The sequence below is a fragment of the Delphinus delphis genome, chromosome 1, assembly GCF_949987515.2.
Source record: "Delphinus delphis chromosome 1, mDelDel1.2, whole genome shotgun sequence".
NCBI lineage: Eukaryota > Metazoa > Chordata > Mammalia > Artiodactyla > Delphinidae > Delphinus > Delphinus delphis.
The window spans coordinates 105,868,364-105,887,620 of NC_082683.1; the positions used below are offsets into that span (position 1 = coordinate 105,868,364).

General features: G+C 42.8%; 2 non-coding genes and 1 pseudogene across 2 annotated transcripts; all 3 read right to left on the reverse strand.

The window, feature by feature from the left end:
• Positions 1-1,509: 1,509 nt before the first annotated feature.
• Positions 1,510-1,583, reverse strand: TRNAN-GUU (transfer RNA asparagine (anticodon GUU)). The gene has a single exon. It is a non-coding gene; the product is annotated as a tRNA-Asn (tRNA).
• A 2,076-nt stretch (positions 1,584-3,659) lies between these two features.
• Positions 3,660-3,731, reverse strand: TRNAQ-CUG (transfer RNA glutamine (anticodon CUG)). Its single transcript has one exon. It is a non-coding gene; the product is annotated as a tRNA-Gln (tRNA).
• Positions 3,732-3,953: 222 nt separating this feature from the next.
• Positions 3,954-19,032, reverse strand: LOC132424200 (ER membrane protein complex subunit 2-like; annotated as a pseudogene).
• Positions 19,033-19,257: the final 225 nt, after the last annotated feature.

Sequence of the window (19,257 nt, forward strand, 5' to 3'; positions counted from 1 at the left end):
AGAAGTCCCCGTGCTGCAATTATTGTACTCTGCGCACTTGAAATCCTTGCTCCGCAGCAAAACAAGCCACTGCGTCAGGAAGTACGGCGATGAGTAATAGCCATCGCTACCGCTTGCCGCAATAGGAAAAAAGCCCGCGCGTAGCAACGGCGACCCAACGCAGCCGCAAATCAGTGAAATTAATTTTTTAAAAACTAAGAGACTAAGAGTCTGATGTAAAATGGTAGTGAGTTATCCTGAGGGATGGGAAACTATGGGTCCAATTTATTGCTTGGAGAGTTTGCAAGCAATACACACGAGGGCAAACTGAAATGGAGCCCAGTGGACCTTGTTGAGTTGAGAACACGGAGCAGACAGCAGGAAAACCGCAGGAGTTATCTTTCAGCAGACAGACTCACAGACATGAGAAAGATGCTAAAAGTAAATCAGAACTGCGAAGGAGATCTGTTCAGCGTGCAGCACAGTACTGAGCAGTGCGGCCGTAGGAGGAAACTCCCTAAGGTCGGGAGAAATCTTTGACAAGATCAGAGACTCACACAGGTCGTGCTTTTTACAAGCAGGTAGACTAAAGGGAAAAACAACAAAAATCGTAATTCGTACGCGGTACCATCTTGCCTGAGTAGCGGAAGCTGGTTAGCCCCAGAGGGAGCGCTGCTCGGAACCACTTCGCAAATCCTAAAAGCAATACCTTGAAACGATCAACCTGTTTGCAAGTAACTTAACTGCATCCCTCAGCAAAGTTCAGCGTTTACAGGAACACAACTGTCCAGCTTCCAACAAGGCACCATTCACAATGCCTGCTGTATCAGAGATTTTGAGGTAGCCAAAGAGGCAGGAGGAATGACCCATAATGCAGAGACACATCGGTCATTTGTAAATGACCCAGAGCTGATACAGATGTTAGAATCACCAGAGGAGGACATTAAAACATTTATTCCACCTGTATTCCGTAACTTAAAACAGTTAAATGTACACACGGAAAAACATTAAAAAAAAAAAAAGACCCACTCTAACGTAAAGAGATGAAAACTACACTGTCTAAAAGGAAACGTACGTACTACAAGGGATTAACAATGAGCAATTCGAAAACACAGAAGAAAAAATTTTGAATAGGAATTGTCTTGACTTTGCAGAACACTTGGCGTAGAAAGCGACAGTCCCAAACGAAAGGGCGGAGGCGTCCTGAGATGGGGCGGTGAATACTCCGCGCGGGCGGTGCCATGGAGCTTGATTTATGACGTCGCAGCTTGAGTAAGGGATGTCCGCCACCCGTGTGCGTGTGCCTTCATCCTCTGGCAGGTGTCCTGGAACGTACAAGACACATGACTTAGTGAGGGCAGCCCTCCAGGTGGTGCAAAGAGACCACGGGCACCAGGTAAAAACCGGGAGCAGGCGGAGATCATCAGCTGAGTGGAGATTCCGGGAGAGGGGCGCTGGGGAGGAACTGAAACGGCAGGCGCATAAAAGCGACAGCTGAGACCTCGCTTATCGCATTCCAAGACCAATCTTCGTCCCTGGGTGGGCTCGAACCATCAACCTTTCGGTTAACAGCCGAACGCGCTAACCGATTGCGCCACAGAGACGAGCGGCTGCGAGGTTTTCTTGTAACATCCTGGAATCAGAACGTATTCTCCGTCCCTTCCAACCCCAGCGGAAAAGAGATTCAAATGTATCTTGTCCAACCTCGCTGGCGCCATAGACACTGAGTCTCGTCGTCGGGCACGTCTGGCCGTGGACACCGAGCCCGAGTGAGCTGGGGTCTCCGACGAAGCCACGCCGGGCCCACGACCATCCTCGCCTGCTCCTGGCCGCCTCGAAAGCGGCCCCTCTACACGAGACGACGGCCGCCTCTCTCGGGCTCAAGTCCTCCATTTCCCACTCGTGATCGGCCTCACCCGTCGCGCTCACCGCAAGTCCCCCTCCAGGCCCGGGTGGTCGTACGGGGGAAGGACAGCAATCGGCTGTGCCCCCACCGTTCTGCCCCCTCTGGGCGCCTCCAGAGAAGGGCTCCACGAGGCGCGACCGGGAGTTTGTTCACCAGGCAGCCCCTCGCCCGGAGCAGGGCCTGGCATCCAGCAGGCGCCCAATAAATGCCTCGCGGAGGATGCATTCCGCCGCCGGGGCCCGGCGTGGTGGGTAGACCAAGAATTCTTATGCCACCTGTAAGGTTTTAGTCCTCGAGGAACCTAGATTTTTCAGATCAGCTGTTCTTCAAAACCTTTCTTCTAGCAGCTGATTTAGAACGAGATAAAAGTCCTAGAAAGGCCAGGAGGGCACCACCCTGACCTGCTCTCAACTCCCCACCCAAGGCGATGCTGCGGCCTCAGCCTCCGGGCGCAGGTGTCGGGTCTGAGAGCCGTGAAGGAGGAAAGCTGCAGAGGAGAAAGACGGCTGGGCTAACGTGGATCCGACCACAGCTCCGTAGGTCCCCGGTGGAGCATAGCGGTCGTGGTGTGATTGGTGCGGTGATGGGAGCCTGCCTGCTTGGGTCTGAATTCGAATCCTAACAGAAAACGGGTTTCCCGTGCCTGATCACCCCTGGCAACACCGTATGGTTCTACCTTTTGAACTTGGTGCCTTGCCCCCTACTGGCCACAGAGCCGGCGAGAGAGGTGGCGAGGCGCACACCTCACCGGAGGACTCCACGTTCTGAGGACGCCCAGACTCCGCCCGAGACCCCCACGGCCTGGAGTCAGCATTTCCTCCAGCTGCGCCCTCGCTGATGCTCCCGGTGCCGCCCACTCTGAGGAGAGCGCCTGCGGCTCCAAGAACAAACTTCTCCTCTGTTTAACTGGGGGCATTTGGCTGGGTTCATTTGTTACATTGTGTTTTCGATGTCTAGAGGCGACATTTTAAAAATTAATTTTATAATGATTAAAACAATGAATGTGGTTCCCAATTCAAATCAAACCAAACACGGCGTATTCACTATAGTCTAGCCTTGACTATAAGATCTGCACGTGTCTCAAAGGCCTGGAGGGAGGTGGGTCAGGGATCCCTGCTCTCCTCAGACGCCGGAATCCGCAGCCCGGGCTCCCCTTTCTGGCTGAGCTTGGGATGAAAGGATGAGATTTCCTAGAGTCCAGGTTCAAATCTTAGCCTAAGAGTGCCTTTTCGTGTCCAATGGAGACTTAAGAGCGAGAAATTCTGAATAAAATGGGAATAAACTGGGATAGGATCCATTAATATTCGGAATAATAGGGCACCTGAATACAATACAGTACTTCCCATCCAGGTCTGGAACCCTCGACCCGAAAGCTAAGACGCTGTCACCCTGGCTGCTCAGCGACGTCACAGCCCCGCACCGCGACCCTTTACTCACAGGGATCAGCGCGCAGTTACAAGACGTGCGGTGTGAAGCCCCCTCGCGAGGCAGGACTCAGTGGGCGCAGCCTCTGCCTTTTACCCCTGAGACTCAGGGTGACCCGACGAGGGGGAGCCACCGGCTCGGTCCCTGCGCCCCTGGGCGGCGGGGCCGGGGCCTCCGGTGGCCAGCGACGGGCAGAGTCGCCAGGGTCCAGCGGGGACCCCGCGGGCTCGTCCCCCCACCTGCCCTCCACGTCCGCGTGGACCGCGCGGACCGCGCCTCTCCGGGACGCGGGAGCGGGAAAGCACGTCCCATCTGAGGAGTAAAAAATCCTTCTTCTAACTAAACAGAAAGGTCCCACCGAGATTTGAACTCGGATCGCTGGATTCAGAGTCCAGAGTGCTCACCATTACACCATGGAACCCTCTAACGGCCGCTCCGCTGCTCCCTCCACTGAGCCAGGCCGCGCACAGCCCCGCGGGCCCAGGAGCGGCCTCCCGCCGGGCGCTCTCGTCACTCCGCCCCGAGCCCACTTCCTCCACGACGCCAGGAGGCGCCTGACTCGCCTGCCCTCGGCCGTCTCTTCAGGTTTGCTGGTCGTAGAATGAAATGAAATCCATTCGGGGTGAGCGACAGGGAATAACTTTTACGGCTCCCCTAAATCCACCTGCTCTGCCGCCATTTCTAGAGTTTTCTGCCCTGAGGTAAAATTCTCGCGAGGAAAAAATAAAGTTATTTTCCTCTTCTTTCCAAGTGTCCTCTTCCCGCTGCCCTGGGAGCTCTGAAGACCCTCAGGACAGCCCTTGGGACTTCGTGGGATTGCCTCCTCCTCCGCCTCCGATTCTACTCTCGAGAGCCCTCTCTCCTTCCTGCGTTCCTTGTTGTCTTCCTCCTCATCTTTCCCGCTTCCTGCATCTGCTTTGCTATCACTCGTCCTCACTTTCCCTGCGCCCGTCCCAGTACACAGCTTAGGCTATAAGAACATGGGGAAGAGCGGCCACAGTGTGACAGGAAGGTGAGGAACATTTTCCATCAACGAGAGAAGCCCGACTGCTTCTCGGGTCAGGACACTTTAGGGGACTTTGCTCGAGGAAGTGGCTGAGCGTCTATAGCCAGTGCTCGAGGCCTGGGCAGCGCGGGCCTTTTGCCCGCCCGGGACCACCCTGGTGCCGGGGTGACTCCAAGATGAAGAACTTTGGGTTCGGCGCAGCTCCTGGGTGATTGGTCAAATGCCACGAAAGTGAACCGTCAGCACTCTTCTCCTTTAGACCTTCAATTGGGAATAATCAGTGGCTCATATCGCCCCCTCGTGGCTACATCCGGTACCGCGCACAATGGGGTGCAGTAGATACCAGAAAATTCAAAGAACGCTGGGCGATACTCAGGACCTTGAAATTAAAAATCGGACAGGGCTTCCCCGGTGGCACAGTGGTTGAGAATCCGCCTGCCGATGCAGGGGATGCGGGTTCGTGACCCGGTCTGGGAAAATCCCACATGGTGCGGACCGGCTGGGCCCGTGAGCCGTGTTCGGAGCCTGTGCTCCGCGATGGGAGAGGCCACAGCAATGAATAGGCCCAAGTACCGGAAAAAAAAAAAAAAAAAGGTCTGACAAACTACCGACTAAAATACATTCATGGAGGGAAAAAAGCATGCTCCTCCCTTTTGGCTACAAGCCAAAAAAGGGCTTGAAAAAGCAACTCATGTTTTAGGATTCAGGCAGAAGAAAGATGAATGGGTCATAGAACGTCCCACCTTCCGCAGCCAACCTTCTCATTTTAAAATTTCCAGTGGCCCAGAGACTCTGCTGCAGGTCTCCCACCACCATCTGTGCACAACCCAACATCTGAGCGTCTGGACACTCATAACTCTTGAGTAGAGAGTGGGATCTTACACTCATTGTGTGGAAAGGGAGAGAAGAAGAGAAAAGGTCTTGCCCCTTAGACTGAAGTATATTAGTCAGATTCAGTGGGGAATTATAAATGAGCCAGAGCTGTGGTTTATGTCCTGTTAACAGCGGTTACTCTTAGGGAAGTTAGTGTGGAGGAGAAGAATTGAAATTTTTCCTTGTACATTCTTTTATCATGTAACTTACAAAGAATATATACAGGTGTAGCTTGGGTCTAAAAAAGAAAGGAAAAGAAAAAATGAAAGAAAGATGCTTCAGATGCCAGTGCAGAGGCAATTTAATTGGGGAGGGGGAAGGAGAGCCTCTTTGGGGAGAGAACTCGGAGAGGGTGCAAGAATTCTGAGAAGATCCCTGGGGATAAAGCTGGAGCTGCACTAGGACCAATTGGGGCAGAGGAAGGAGGTTTGGCTGCTGGGCTGAGCAGCATTCTCCTACAGCTGGGTTCTTCTGGGATCTATCCCTGCCCTCATACTCTCCTCTAAATCAGATGGCTCTCAAAACCACGCTCCCCCTACTAACGCTGTCTGTGCTTGTGAAATGAGTGTGATCACAAAGGTTGGTGATTTCATAATGATTGGACCCCATTTCCCATATTTAATACATAACATACATTATATTTAATACATAACATACATTATATTTAATACATAACATACATTATATTTAATACATATAATACATTATATTTAATACATAACATTACATTACAGTTAATACATAACATACCTAGAGTACTTTGCAGCCATAAATGTGAGGAATATCTCTATGAATCAATATGGATTTATTTCCAGAATGTGCTTTTATGTGGAAAACAAAAGGCAAGGTACAAAAGAGCAGGTACACAGTGTACCAATCCCGGTCTTTGGACTTTTCAGTCAATAGAAATTGATGAGACCAGATGAGAATTTCAGGCAAGGCTTTACTGGGGCTTGTGCTGCAGCACAAGGGAGTGAAACCTAGAAACAGGTGCCCTTGCTTGCTCCCAGAGAGAAGCTGCTTGGGTCATTAAAAGGAGTAACAACAGGGGCAGTCCATGGATTGGTCAGGGGACCTAGTTTAGGTGGTCTGCCCACCCCCTTGGTGGTGTTGTGTGCAGGGATCAGGTGCAGTACCCTGCTTTTGCTCCAGGCACCTCAGAAATGGCAGTTGGTTTGTGGCCTTTTTGTAGTGTATTGTTCATAATTGTCCCAACAGTGAAGGTGTGCAGTTATTTTATTTTTAGTCCGTTATAGTTTCTTTGTATTCTGTTGCTCTAGGAGATGTTTGTCCAGGTGCAAGCCCTCCAGTAAAGGGTCCTAGGTCCCAGCCTATCTCAACAGGATGCTATCTTCTATGTAAGGAAAAGGGGAAATAGATATGCTTATCTTGCAGGAAGGATAGGCCAGAAAATAATGAAAATGTTTTTATCTAGGGTTGCACAGGAATGGAGTCTAAGATATGGAGATGGGAGGGGATTTTTTCTAAGTGTATCTTACAGTTTTCATTTTTTAAACGATGTCACTGTTTTACATATTCCAAAAGAGGATGAAAAAGCTAATCTTAAAATTAAAAAATAAAAGCAGAACAAAAGAATTTAATTATATATCAAATGATAGTGTAACCACATAGAATATAATTAATTCAAGTAAATTTTGAAAGCAGTGCTTGTCTGTACACCCATAGTGGGATATATCCTAAGGACATCTTGAACTTTACTTAATAGGTTTAACGTTGGTTGTAGAATTGGTATAATAATTCTGAAGCTGTCTTGTGTGTATAGTAGGATAGAGCAAATAAGTAAAAATGTTGATATTGTCAGGAGTCAATGTTATCAACTTGGGAGATGAAGGACAAAATTATGAAATGGGAAGAGCTGAGGAAGAACCTTATAGTGTTGGATTGGAATTGGAGATAGCCATATCAACTAATTGTTACCGAGTCCAAGCTCTCCTACTCTGTGCTGCACAACAGGCCAATAAATTGAGAGATGAATTGTTAGGACAAGAAAAAGTGACTTGATTCAGAAAGCCAGCAGACAGAGAAGATGGTGGACTAATGTCCCAAAGAACCATCCTATGGAGTTAGAATTCAGGCTTCTTTTATACTGAAAGGGGAGGGAAAGTGATTGGTTATTGAAAATTTCTTGGTGCCAGAATCATTTGTTCTTGCAGCTGTCTGAGTAGGTCTGATCACAGTGTTCCTATAAACTTCCAACAAGACATTATGCCTTTTAGAGGTCAGAGCCTTGAGAATGGGCTGTCTTGTATATTTCAGGCTATAGGCAACATTCTTTTAGTTATTAACTTGTAGCAAAAGCAATAGAATACAAAGTTTAAAGTAAAAGAACCAGATCCAATCTGGAGTCAAATTTGTTCTTCCCTATTACAAAATGATACCCACTGATAAGGTCTAGAAGCAGTGATACCTCACAGCAATGAGCTCATCTAGTGGTCAGTTTCTAAATACCATTTGTCTGGGATCCCTTGTAGAAATGCCTGATTTTGTGTTGGGGGAGAAAAGTATAAGTGAGCCTGCAACATTTTGTTGTGTCCAAAGACTTGTACAGACATGTCAAAAGATCACAGGGTTTCCCTGGTGGCGCAGTGGTTGGGAGTCCGCCTACCGATGTAGGGGACACGGGTTCGTGTCCCGGTCCGGGAGGGTCCCACGTGCCGCGGAGCGGCTGGGCCCGTGGGCCATGGCCACTGAGCCTGGGTGTCCGGAGCCTGTGCTCCGCGGTGGGAGAGGCCGCGGCAGTGGGAGGCCCGCGAACCGCAAAAAAAAAAAAAAAAAAGATCGCAGAAGCCAGCCTGAAAAGTTCCCCTGTTTAACCTGGAGACCAACGGAGCATCAAAAAGAATAATGATTATATTATTACATAATGAATGAGAGAGGAATCCATATAATATATATGTAGTATACACATAGTATAATCCATGTGCTATACTTAAAGAAAAGAAGGAGGAGGGAAAGCTGTATTTTATAGAAGAATAGCAGTTAATAAGTGTGGAAGGAAAAATAAGGTTGTCTGTTAGAGTCCATGTTTACAAGAAATGATTAAGTTTTCATTTTGCGGGGGGGACCAAAGCTAAACTGGGTGACCACAGGTTTTTTGTTTATCTCAGGTTTTAGATGTTGACTGCAGATGGTGTTCATGTTTATTCATAATGGTGAAAGGGCAAAATGTCAGTTTTACTACCCTAGTTCCTCTCTGTAGTCAAATTTCTACCTGTAAGGCATGGTTCCATTCACCTAAGTGCTTGGCAATTTTCTGGTTCAATACAATTATTTTGAATTTTTATTTTATTTGACAAGTTTTATTTGCATAGCTGTAAAAAGAAATGTTGATTAATGCCCATAAACATCCTTTTTAACATATAGTTAATATAATTAGATACTAAGGCTATGAGTTAACTTCTTTCTGGAAGACTTGTAAAGCCTCTGGGGTTGTAATTTATTTTGGAGGGAATGCAAGAAGTATTTTATTCTCTTACCAGTTTTACTGAGATCAAGAACTAATAATTATCCAGACTGCCTCTACCAGGATTTATCTGCTGCTCCTAAAACTGTATGGGGTCCTCTTTCCCTAAGATCCCCATACTTGTCAATGTTGTGGCCTATAGAAAGGGACATCTTTTAGTATCTGTAAGCCTGGGATTCCATAAGCCGTATACCAGGTAAGAGACCATTTTTCTGAAAGGACTTTGTAGGCATCGTTTCAATAAGTGAAGTATGGCTCTTATGCCTTAAAGTGAGTTTGCACACCAAATTTAACAAGACCTGTTGCATGGTCATATATTACTATGTAATTACAATATAATATGTTATTATGTTCTGGTAGGAAGAATAAGGATTCTTACTGAATATTTGTAAGTAACTACAAGATCATGAAAAATAAAGGAATTTAATAAAAGCATTTTCCATTATGTTTAACCATTGTTACATTATGCTGAATAGTTTTGTAAGCCAATCAACACATGTTTTTTTTTTCTTGGCCGTGCCACGTGGCATGTGGGATCCTAGTTCCCAAACCAGGGATTGAAACCATGCCCCCCTGCAGTGGAAGCATGGAGTCCCAACCACTGGACCACCAGGGAATTTCCCATATTATTTTCTATAGAGTCATTATTCTTAGATTTTCTTGATGTTTAATTGGCTTACAGTCTATAGTAAGACTTCCCCAGGATGTCTTTTCAGTATTCCAAAGTCTCAGGTATCATGAAATACCATTTAAACAATGTTTCATTTCAGTTTGTACAAATAGACCCTGTTAAATTGAGGAGTCAAGGTATATTAAAAAGAAAAGGGGTTTTCTCATATGCACACTAAAGAGAATATTAACCACAATTTGATTAGTTCTTTTGGTACATTTAGACCCAGTAATTAATTCATGTTTTGTTGATCTTGGGTAAATAATCTACTTCCTTACAAAGTCATCTGCTTCTGGGTAAAAGAGTCCTGGAAATCCTTGCAGGAATCCTTGTACAAGTTGGAGTCACTTGCACAGTCTGACAAATGTCTGTCTGAGGTGATGATGTTAGCTTACACTGGAAGCTGTACCCATGAGTCTATTTCCTGTACTATTAACAGTTAAGACTAGATACAGTCTTTTACTGAGGCTTTTTTGTTGTTTCTTTCAGAAGCCTCAATTTCTTTCTAATCTGTAGTTTGTAGGAGGGACATTGCATAAGGGAAAAACAAAAATCACTGTGTATGAAAAGACTGAATGGCTCTGGATAATTCTATATTATAACCAAAAATCTCAGTATGGCTAAGAGTGCAGTTGTCTATAGAAATATACACAAAACGAATTAATTAGAATTTAATCATTGATTACCCTGAGACTTGTACCAATTAAGCCATTAAGTTATGTCTTCCTTGCTAACATAGGGAGTTTGACAGCATTCATGATTGGGGGTATGCAGGTAAAATGGTGTTCAATCTCTCTCTCTCTCCCTCTCCCTCCCCCTCCCCCCTCTCCACCCACATACAACTGTCTTATTTGCACAGATTTACTATAAAAAGCTTTATGCATTTAGTAAGTTACAAGCCAATAAATTCAACTGAGCAGTTGTGAAATCTAACATGCAAGAGCTTGACTTAAACTTAGACAGTGATTCACGATATTTCTGACATGTCTTCAACTGGTGAAAGAGAATATTTGGTTTCCTTCTTATTTTCAACCTGTTATTTGACTATCTTCCCAATGAACATATTTCATGTTCTTCTTTACCATTCTTGTTTTTGCTTTGGGATCGAAGCAATATGACTTGCATACACTTAAGCCCAAATAAAGCTCTTATATTTCTGTTGAACAGTTTCAATGCCTGTCAACATATTTTGTTGAAAAGTCAAGATTTTCAAGTCTACCTTGGTTATATTTAATTTCAGCTTCCTGCTGACAGCATCGCTAGATCTGACAGGGTGTGTTGTGTGGATTTGTCACCATAAGCTCCTCTAAACTAAAGGCTTCTTTGCATAATTGTGTTCATTGATGTATAGTTCTACAAGTTTACGCTATGCTTCTTCATCCCCAACCCAGATTCTTCTAAATACTCATTCATGTTAATTCTGAACAGCTTTCACATTTCCCCAGGGTGTTCGAATTTCAATTTTATGTTTTCTTATAGAAGTATCAGCTGGATCTTTTGTAAAATTGGGTCACATAGCTATATAACATCATTATATCTTTCCATGGCATCAGATTTCACTTGACTCTGTGACTGCCAGGAAACTTCAACTCCTGAAGGCAAAACAATGCCAAGGCATACTGACCATAGCCTAGGGCTGCAATCATTACCTATTCACATATTATCCAACTACCATCTCCAACCATAGAAGCATATTCACTAATTAACTCTTAAACTTTTACCATTTGACCACTATTTCAGGAAATTTGTTCTTTCCTTTTTCTCATTTTATCTCACATCTTCTTCCTAAAGCTCAAATCTTCTAAAAGATAAGACCTTTGTCATCTTTCCAGGATCTAAAGGCAGCTGTGCACTTTCCCTGGAGAATTTTTAAAATTATAATCTTGTGATCATTTTGTTTTTCATGTCATCATTCTTTTTTTTTGAATTTTATTTTTTTATACAGCAGGTTCTTATTAGTTATCCATTTTATACATATTAGTGTATACATGTCAGTCACAATCTCCCAATTCATCACACCACACCACCGCTACCCCCCCGCCACTTTCCCCCCGTTGGTGTCCATAGGTTTGTTCTCTACATCTGTGTTTCTCTTTCTGCCCTGCAAACCGGTTCATCTGTACCATTTTTCTAGCTTCCACATATATGCATTAATATACAATATTTTTATTCTCTTTCTGACTTACTTCACTCTGTGTGACAGTCTCTAGATCCATCCACGTCTCTACAAATGACCCAATTGCGTTCATTTTTATGGCTGAGCAATATTCCATAGTATATATGTACCACATCTTCTTTATCCATTCGTCTCTCGATGGGCATTTAGGTTGCTTCCACGACCTGGCTATTGTAAATAGCGCTGCAATGAACGTTGGGGTTCATGTGTCTTTTTGAGTTATGGTTTTCTCTGGGTATCTGCCCAGTAGTGGGATTGCTGGGTCATATGGTAATTCTATTTTTATTTTTTTAAGGAACCTCCATACTGTTCTCCATAGTGGCTGTATCAATTTACATTCCCACCAGCAGTGCAAGAGGGTTCCCTTTTCTCCACACCCTCTCCAGCATTTGTTGTTTGTAGATATTCTGATACTGCCCATTCTAACTGGTGTGAGGTGATACCTCATTGTAGTTTTGATTTGCGTTTCTCTAATAATTAGTGATTTTGAGTAGATTTTCATGTGCTTCTTGGCCATCTGTATGTCTTCTTTGGAGAAATGTCTATTTAGGTTTCTGCCCATTTTTGGATTGGGTTCTTTCTTTTTTTAATATTGAGCTGCATAAGCTGTTTATATATTTTAGAGATTAATCCTTTGTCCGTTGATTCATTTGCAAATATTTTCTCCCATTCTGAGGGTTGTCTTTTCGTCTTGTTTATGGTTTCCTTTGCTGTGCAAAAGCTTTTAAGTATCATTAGGTCCCATTTGTTTATTTTTGTTTTTATTTCCGTTATTCTAGGAGGTGGATCTAAAAAGATCCTTGCTGTGATTTATGTCAAAGAGTGTTCTTCCTATGTTTTCTTCTAAGAGTTTTATAGTGTCCAGTCTTACATTTAGGTCTCTAATCCATTTTGAGTTTATTTTTGTGTATGGTGTTAGGGAGTGTTCTAATTTCATTCTTTTACATGTAGCTGTCCAATTTTCCCAGCACCACTTATTGAAGAGACTGTCTTTTCTCCATTGTATATCCTTGCCTCCTTTGTCATAGATTAGTTGACCATAGGTGCATGGGTTTATCTCTGGGCTTTCTATCTTGTTCCATTGATCTATATTTCTGTTTTTGTGCCGGTACCATATTGATTAGATTACTGTAGCTTTATAGCATTATCTGAAGTCAGGGAGTCTGATTCGTCCAGCTCCATTTTTTTCCCTCAAGACTGCTTTGGCCATTTGGGGTCTTTTGTGTCTCCATACAAATTTTAAGATTATTTTGTTCTAGTTCTGTAAAAAATGCCATTGGTAATTTGATACGGATTGCACTGAAACTGTAGATTGCTTTGGGTAGTAGAGGCATTTTCACAATATTGATTCTTCCAATCCAAGAATATGGTCTATCTCTCCATCTGTTGGTATCACCTTTAATTTCTTTCATCAGTGTCTTATAGTTTTCTGCATACAGGTCTTTTGTCTCCCTAGGTAGGTTTATTCTTAGGTATTTTATTCTTTTTGTTGCAATGGTAAATGGGAGTGTTTCCTTAATTTCTCTTCCAGATTTTTCATCATTAGCGTATAGGAATGCAAGAGATTTCTGTGCATTAATTTTGTATCCTGCAACTTTACCAGATTCATTGATTAGCTCTAGTAGTTTTCTGGTAGCATCTTTAGGATTCTCTATGTATAGTATCATGTCATCTGCAAATAGTGACAGTTTTACTTCTTCTTTTCCAATTTGTACTGCTTTTATTTCTTTTTCTTCTCTAATTGCCATGGCTAGGACTTTCAAAACTATGTTGATTAATAGTGGTGAGAGTGGACATCCTTGTCTTGTTCCTGATCTCAGAGGAAATGCTTTCAATTTTTCACCATTGAGAATGATGTTTGCTGTGGGTTTGTAATATATGGCCTTTATTATGTTGAGGTAGGTTCCCTCTATGCCCACTTTCTGGAGAGTTTTTATCATAAATGGGTGTCGAATCTTGTCAACTTGTTCTTCTTTCTCTAGTTCCTTTAGGTGTAAGTTTAGGTTGTTTATTTGAGACTTTTCTTGTTTCTTGAAGTAGGCTTGTATTGCTATAAATTTCCCTCTTAGAACTGCTTTTGCTGCATCGCATAGGTTTTGGATTGTTGTGTTTTCATTGTAATTTGTCTGTAGGTATTTTTTGATTTCCTCTTCGATTTTTCCAGTGATCTCTTTGTTATTTAGTAACATATAGTTTAACCTCCATGTGTTTACTTTTTTACATTTTTTTCCCTGTAATTGATTTCTAATCTCATAGCGCTGTGGTCAGAAAAGATGCTTAATATGATTTCAATTTTCTTAAATTTACTGAGGTTTGATCTGTGACCCAAGATGTGATCTATCCTGGAGAATGTTCCATGTGCACTTGAGAAGAAAGTGCAATCTGCTGTTTTTGGATGGAATGTCCTATAAATATCAGTTAAATCTATCTGGTCTATTGTGTCATTTAGAGCTTGTGTTTCCTTATTAATTTTCTCTTTGGATGATCTGTCCTTTGATGTAAGTGAGGTGTTAAAGTCCCCCATTATTATTGTGTTACTGTCAATTTCCTCTTTTAGAGCTGTTAGCAGTTGCCTTATGTATTGAGGTGCTCCTATGTTACAAGCATATATATTTATAATTGTTATATCTTCTTCTTGGATTGATCCCTTGATCATTATGTAGTGTCCTTCCTTGTCTCTTGTAACATTCTTTTTTTAAAGTCTATTTTATCTGATATGAGTATTGCTACTCCAGCTTTCTTTTGATTTCCATTTGCATGGAATATCTTTTTCCATCCCCTCACTTTCATTCTTTATGTGTCCCTAGGTCTGAAGTGGGTCTCTTGTAGATAGCATATATATGGGTCTTGTTTTTGTATCCATTCAGCAAGCCTGTGTCTTTTGGTTGGAGCCTTTAATCCATTCACGTTTAAGGTAATTATTGATAAGTATGTTACTATTACCATTTTCTTAACTGTTTTGGGTTTGTTTTTATAGGTCCTTTTCTTCTCTTGTGGTTCCCACTTAGAGAAGTTCCTTTAGCGTTTGTTGTAGACCTGCTTTGGTGGTGCTGAATTCTCTTAGCTTTTGCTTGTCTGTAAAGCTTTTGATTTCTCCATCAAATCTGAATGTGAACCTTGCCAGGTAGAGTAATCTTGGTTGTAGGTCCTTCCCTTTCATCACTTTAAATATATCATGCCACTCCCTTCTGGCTTGTAGAGTTTCTGCTGAGAAATCAGCTGTTAACCTTATGGGATTTCCCTTGTATGTTATTTGTCTTTTTTCCCTTGTTGCTTTCAATAATTTTTCTTTGTCTTTAATTTTTGTCAATTTGATTACTATGTGTCTTGGTGTGTTTCTCCTTGGGTTTATCCTGCTGGGGACTCTCTGTCCTTTCTGGACTTGTGGGGCTATTTCCCTTCCCATGTTAGGGAAGTTTTTGACTGTAATCTCTTCAAATATTTTCTCAGGTCCTTTCTCTCTCTCTTCTCCTTCTGGGACTCCTTTAATGTGAATGTTGTTGCATTTAATGTTGTCCCAGAGGTCTCTTAGGCTGTCCTCATTTCTTTTCATTCTTTTTTCTTTATTCTGTTCCGTGGAAGTGAATTCCACCATTCTGTCTTCCTGGTCACTTACCCATTCTTCTGCCTCAGTTATTCTGCTATTGATTCCTTCTAGTGTATTTTTCATTTGAGTTATGGTATTGTTCATCTTTATTTGTTCTTTAATTCTTCTAGGTCTTTGTTAAACATTTCTTGCATATTCTTGATCTTTGCCTCCATTTTTTTCCCCAAGGTCCTGGATCATCTTCATTATTCCCAATTCTTTTTCTGGAAGGTTGCCTATCTCCAATTCATTTAATTGTTTTTCTGGGGTTTTATCTTGTTCCTTCATCTGGTACATAGCCTTCTGCCTTTTCACCTTGTTTATCTTTCTGTGAATGTGGTTTTTGTTCCACAGGCTGCAGGACTGTAGTTCTTCTTGCTTCTGCTGTCTGCCCTCTGGTGGATGAGGCTATCTAAGAGGCTTGTACAAGTTTCCTGATGGGAGGGACTGGTGGTTGATAGAGCTGGGTGTTGCTCTGGTGGGCAGAGCTCAGTAAAACTTTAATCTGCTTGTCTGCTGATGGGTGGGGCTGGGTTCCCTCCCTGTTGGTTGTTTGGCCTGAGGCGGCCCAAAACTGGAGCCTACCCGGCTCTTCGGTGGGCCTAATGGCAGACTCTGGGAGGGCTCACGCCAAGGAGTACTTCCCAGAACTTCTGATGCCAGTGTCCTTGTCCTCATGGTGAGACACATCCAACCCCTGCCTCTGCAGGAGACCCTCCAATACTAGCAAGTAGGTCTGGTTCAGTCTCCTATGCGGTCACTGCTCCTTCCCCTGGGTCCCGATGCACACACTACTTTGTGTGTTCCTTCCAAGGGTGGAGTCTCTGTTTCCCCCAGTCCTGTCAAGTTCTGCAATCAAATCCCACTAGCCTTCAAAGTCTGATTCTCTAGGAATTCTTCCTCCTGTTGACGGACCCCCAGGTTGGAAAGCCTGATGTAGGGCTCAGAACCTTTACTCCAGTGGGTGGACTTCTGTGATATAAGTGTTCTCTGGTTTGTGAGTCACCCACTCAGCAGTTATGGAATATGATTTTATTGTGATCTTGCCCCTCGTACTGTCTCATTGTGGCTTCTCCTTTGTCTTTCAATGTGGGTATCTATTTTGGTGAGTTCCAGTGTCTTCCTGTCGATGATTGTTCAGGAGTTATTTGTGATTCCTGTGTGCTCTCGCAGGAGGGAGTGAGCACACATCCTTCTACTCTGCCCTATTGAACCAGTCTCCCATGTCATCATTCTTAATGCCAGTCCTTTTATCCTGAATCATCGCAAAATAGCTCGCCTGGCTTAAGTTCTAAAAAAATTTAGGTGTGTGATATTTTGGACAAGTAAAATGCAGCTTTGTTCCCACATTAAAACTACAATTGAACCATATGAATATATTATGATGGATTATTTTCTTTATTTCCCACAATTACTGACCTAAAACACCAATTTGTTTAATTTTTCCCACAGTCTTGAGGATATCTGATAATACAAAATATAGAATCTCCCTAATGCACAGCCTTACCTGTCAAGGAGTTACCATTGAGCTTTGCTTTTTATAGTCTATGTCTTAAAAATAGTGGGCTTTTTTCGAATATCTTTTCTCAAACAATACACGTGCCTCTTTCTCTCCTTCCTTCACCCTGATGTTGTTTCAACACCTGTCATTTCTTCCTTCTTATTGAGAAACTCTGTCCTAGTTATTCTGTTCCCCATTCCCATGTTTCAAAGCATTTTTCCTTGATGACACACCAGTCACTAAGCTTCCTGTTCTGAGACTGTAGAATCCTGAGAAACCTAATTTAGGGGCTGAGCTTATCACTGGTCATCCAGGAGATAATTCTTCAGATTTTGAACTACGTATTTACTTTGCTTCTTCAGTGGTGGTATAAGAATGACCTAGGAAATTTGTGGAAGAAAGAAACATCCTGTGCCCTATCCCTATGCCCAGAGATTATTAACAAGTTCCTCATGTGATTGTGGTGTAAATGAGCCCTAGGTCTGCAGCCAGTGCACCAAGGATTGGAGAAAAAGGAATTCATATTAATTGAGTGACTTCTCAGACACTGAACTTAGTAGTTTGTCTGTTTGTCTGTCTGTCTAGCCACACACACACACACACACACACACATACACACACCCATACATACACAAACACACACACATATTTAAAATCATCCAAAAGATCTATACATAATATTATATTCTCTATTTTGTAAAATGGGATAATGAGGCTCAAAGAGATTAAATAAATGGTCTACTATTGCATATTATTTAGTGGTAGATCTGGTATTCAAATCCAATAATATCTTTTCCAAATCCATGGTTTTATTTCATCAATCCAGCTCCAGTAAAGGATTTTGTGAGGAATACACTTGGAACTAAGGAATATTGGTAAAAATTAGCTGTTAATCAAATAAAAGTTTATAATGACTTTTATTCATTCATTCAACAAGTATTTATTGACTATACTATGTGGCAGGGACTTGTATAGTAAGGACATGGGGGGAACAAGACAGGTCCTACACACACAAAAATTGTCTTCTAACAGCCAAACATTATATAGATAATTACTAAATATATTGTAATTGAAATGAGTGTTAATTATTATTTACGTGTTCCTTCATCTAGTTTCATCAACTAGGGATTGAAAGCTGACTGGGCATAAAAAATAGACCCATGGAATCCATGAGAATATATTTTTCCTGGGCAGGAATCTTCTGATTTTTTTCATCTTAAAAGTGAGAAAATCACTGTTTATTCCACTCTGACATTCTAATATGAAGCTGTATGGCACAGTGCAAAGAGCACTAACCTGGAAGTCTTGAGGTTCCCAGATTTATAAAGGTACCTCTGCCACCAACAAGCTGTGGGAGCTCTAGCAAGTTTCTTAATCTTTGTAAGTCTCAGTTTCTTCATCTATAAAATTAGGTTATTGTCATTTTTCCAGTTTTGCAAGTTCCCTATAGAGGAACAGCCCTGCCATGGTGCCCTGGAAACCTTCTTTGTATTCACATAGTTCACACAGGCTTAAATTGCAGCTAATCTGAGTTTTGGCAGAACGCGTTTTTATCCTCTGGAATGCAAGAGGATGGGAGGCTTGTGAGAAGTTGCCTTGAAGATCCCACTAGTCTCCCTGTTTCCCTTGCTAGTCTCTCATGAGATAGATTATCAACACCTACCAGGTTTCGATGAGATACGATGCTTTCTGCCTGCTTTTCTCAAGGTACAGCTGAGACTACAAAACCAATTAGTTCCAGTCTAGAATTGGCTCCTCAGCAGTGGGTGTCCTACAACTCACATTGCAGTCATCAGCCCCTTTTTTTTGGTGTTGTACTTTTTGATATGTAAGACAACGGCCCAGGGAGCTTGTACGTTTGACTACTCTTTTTTCACTGTCTGTGTAAGTAATAAACTGCATCTAAAAGTGGCTCATTGTATTTTTGCCAGCTGAGTCAGTCAGGCCTTGGTCTTATCTTGTGTGCTTGACAGTTTCTTCCTGCTCCAGTGTTCTCTTTGAGCTGTGATGAAATCAGTGTGTGTTAAACGGTCATTAGGAACTGCAACCAAGACCAGGCTATAGTCCTTGGTGTATGTATTTGCTGAAAAAACATTATGCTTAGCCTATGCCCTGAGAACATATAACTGAGGAACTAGCTGGAAGAGTGTCTACATGTTTAGAGAATTATAAAAGCATGTTGAAGGATGAGCTGATGGTAGTCTTTTGGTAGCCAAAGGGGATGAAAATAAGGACAGTATTCAGGCTAGGTTAGGAAAGCTTGAGGGGAAAATAAGAAATGCCTACAACAATATCCAACTCCTTAAGGGGAAGCCCAAGCTGAGTGGTGTGGTCTGAGAGAGTAGCTTACCCCACAGTGAATTGTGCACCTGGCCAAGGAGGTCCACAGAATGGACCCAGGGCTCATCTATACTGCTGGGGAGCATCACCTCCAGGGGGAGGAGGATGTAATCATGAGGCTCTGCTGCACACCTCAGAATTCAACCTTGGGGCTGTCCTTACAGTAGATGCCTACCAAATAACTTTTGGATTAGCAGGAATGAAAGATGCTTGAAGATGTATAATGAATTTTACCTTAATGGATCTTCTTCATAGGATCAGAAGGGGCTAAGGAAAAAGGATCATTGCATGTAAAGAAATATAGTAATAAT